Raw genomic sequence first — 3,504 nt, 5'->3', positions numbered from 1 at the left:
TGTGTAGGGTAGCACCTCCAAGGCTGTATAAGGAACATGAAGCAGGAGAGTGGGGCCGGCTTGTATGATCATTTTAATTTGAAGATGAGGCCAATCATGGCATTTCATTAAAAACTGCCTGTCACTGTGCACTGATTAGTGCAGATTGAATTACTGGTTGTCTTTATCCAGAATTAATTTTTCTTCTAAATTCAATATATTTCCACACTGGCATGTCAGAGCATATCTAACTGCTGTTATCATCCAATTTTCCCCTTTTTCTACTTAAGTAGCTTTAAGGTTATTAAAACCATCTTATTCCACACTGTCTGACAGATTCACATATACATGCATATTCTGCATCAATTTGTTACAGCTCTTTAGTGAAGATATTTTAGGATGTTTACTCTGAGTGAAATATTCAAACCCTGTATTTTTATGGCTGCACAATTAAATCATATTTTAGATGTCGTTTGCATCATTTTACACACATTTCCCTGAACTTCAGTCTGAAAAACTTCTTGCGTTGCTTTGTTCACACGAATTTGACCACAGTCATGTAGCGTTTATTTGTCCCAAACAACACTGTGCAGACGACAGCTGTAGCCTGCTAGCACACTGACTTGTGCACACTGGCTTTTGTGGAGCGTGAAAGCTCAAACTGACCTCAAAACATAACAGTAACTCAAGTTCTCTCTCTTCATTCTTCTCCTCCACTTTCTCACCTTTTGCCTTTTTGTCTCTCACACTTTTGGGATTTAAAATTTGTGGCATAATAGTGGCCAGATTTGAAGATATTAAAATTGGCACAGTCTATGAAGATGATCTATGTAGATATAAATATCTACAATGGAATGAGCTGCTCATATTATGTTCTCTATGCATTCAGCTGACCTTTTCATGTAACTAAAGGCAAACCCAGAGAAATGTTACTGATCAAGACACAGGAACACACTGTGGCTGTAATACACTGGTAAGCCTATTATTTATAGAAATAATAGCTCCTTCATGTGCCAGCAAGAACAGAAGCACAGGATGAAACCCACAGCGTGCTGACTTCTGGGCTGAAAAGTCAAAGATGTATCAGCTCAGTCAAACAAAAGACCTTTATTTCCCTTGTGGTATTTGAACCGCACAGGCATAAACACTGGAAAATGCATACTAGACAAGTAAAAACACATGAAAAATATTCAGAAACGAAGCTGTTTTGGTTTGAATTTTCCCTGGAAAAAAGGGCATTTCATTTCAGCTTGCCTGGGGTTAGTGATTAGGAAAACACCCTGACAATGTATGAAATGCAGGTGTGTTTCTTTGACACAAGTAATCCTGGTTTTTATTGGTTTTGCACTCCCCCTCAAAGGCCCATGGCCACTTGAAATTCTTTACTGCAAAAACTCTGCAGCTTCAGAAGCCTCTTTAGCAGGGAGAAGGAGGAGCCGGGCCTCCATTTAGCCTGATTTCCTGTCTTTAAAAAGGATGAATGACCAGCTTTAGGCCATTGAGAGTGCCTTCACCTATAGCACTCTGTTTGATCTCAGCATCATGGCCGCAAACAGGTTGAAAGAGAGAGAGCCCTTAATGTCAAGGCCATTCTTAATGAGTCTCAGTGGACAGGACCAACCACAGGCCCCCGAGAAAATGTAATCCCCTGCTTTAGCACAATGACTTCCTGTATGTCCCCATGTCTGCTTTTATTCCTCATCCGTTCACATTACAGTCATTTGGTCGGGGAAATACTGAATGATTTGAATGACATTTCATTTTAATCTCACTTTTATATAAATTTAGGGTTCTGGAATTCATTTTGCCGTAATCGGGTTAATGTTTATTAACAATAGCTAATCTTAATAACCTTATTGTTTTTGTTGTTATTGTTATAGCTGGTGTCAATTCATCTTCTGGTGTTAATGCTGCTTTCTCCCGGAGCTTTGATGGGATTTAAGGCGGTATCAAAGCTTTATCGGTTTATAGTCCGCCACTGCAATTTGACTGACAAAAGGCGCAGCGATAAGCAGAGCATAAATTGAAGTGACTTTGGATCGACTCCATATATACACTGCATGGAAAATCACAGAAAATTTGTGCAATTTAACTAATCACGTTTCCACCGTTGCAATTTGCATATGTTAATAAAGCAATTCCAAGGCGGGGAAGTAGAGAGAGAGGGAATTAATTTGAAATCTCGAGGCTTGTGCACAGCAGCAAACTACAGATTTTGAAAGCTGAGTGTTAATGAGAGGCACAACAAGCGACATCTACTCCAGGCTCGCTGTTTAGCTGTGGCTCGGCTTTGTGTGTGAGTCTCTCCTGAAATCTTCCACTGTGCTAGGTAGCCCCCTTTGTGTCACCGTATTCCCTCGGCTCTGTTCCACCCCTTTGTTTGCTTTGGTGCAGTTTCCGTGGCGACTGAGCCCAGGGCCCCCAATCAGAGGCCCATACCACTGACAGGCTGGTGAGGGGGTGGGGGGCAGTGTTTTGGGTGGAGGCAGGGAAAGAGAGCACACTTAGTCTGACACACACTTAATAAACAGACGTTAACATACACACATGCATGAACACAGGCACTCACCCACATATTCACCATCCCATTTTTGTCCACATGCACACACACACACACACCTACAGGCAATCAATTATCAATGGTAATTGCTCGCTCTCGACTCAACCACCATAAATTTACCAGTATTGGATGCGTCAATGACAATATGCCCTTGTGATAACACTGTGAGCTGTTTTTGCACCCTAACGTAGCATGTGACAGCTCAGAAATTCTTCTTCCCCCATGCTCCTCCGTCCCTCCCTCCATCACACGACACCACCTTCAGTTCAGGTTAAGTCTTTGTCTACCTGTGGTCCTCCTTTTTGTTTATTTCCCCCTTCTTTCCCCCCCTCCAAAAAATTATCATAGGAATTCAGAGGGCTTACACTTTGAAATGTTAACTACCACCTGCCATTGCTACGGGCCCTCCAAACCTCAGAAGTTCTCACCAAGACAGGTTTACTCTTTGCAAATGCTTGATGTAACCTGTTGTTATTCAAGAGCTAGAGGGGGAAAACCCTCTAATACCATTTAATCACCAATGTTGTCCAGCTAAAATGCTCTCAGTTTTTGGTTTTTTTTTCTGCAGGAGTAAATTTTGACTCTGGTCTTCAAAGGGATCTTGAAAGTTGATCGTGTTGTGCAACATTACTCCATTATCCTTCCCACCCTCCCCCCTCCTCTCCCCCTCTCCATAACCTGGAATCTGGGAAAGGTGCTCATATTGCGCCCTGCTGATTGACTTGCAGCCGTGTTGTCACGTCTCCTAACCTTTTGTCAAGCTTTAATCATCTGTTGCTGGCTCTCCACCTCCCCCCTCCTCACCAGCTGCTGAAGCCAAGAAACTGCTGTAGGTGCAGCTTGCTGGAGAGGCTGCTATTTATTTCAATGAAGCTTTTGAAAGCATGTGTGAGGTTTATTGTGTTTATATGTGTGTGTGTATGGCTCCATATGCACTGGTGGGCTGTGTGTTGGGGTGTCTTTGT

This window comes from Toxotes jaculatrix, chromosome 10 (genome assembly GCF_017976425.1).
Source record: "Toxotes jaculatrix isolate fToxJac2 chromosome 10, fToxJac2.pri, whole genome shotgun sequence".
NCBI classification, from domain to species: domain Eukaryota; kingdom Metazoa; phylum Chordata; class Actinopteri; family Toxotidae; genus Toxotes; species Toxotes jaculatrix.
This window is presented reverse-complemented; position numbering follows the sequence as displayed.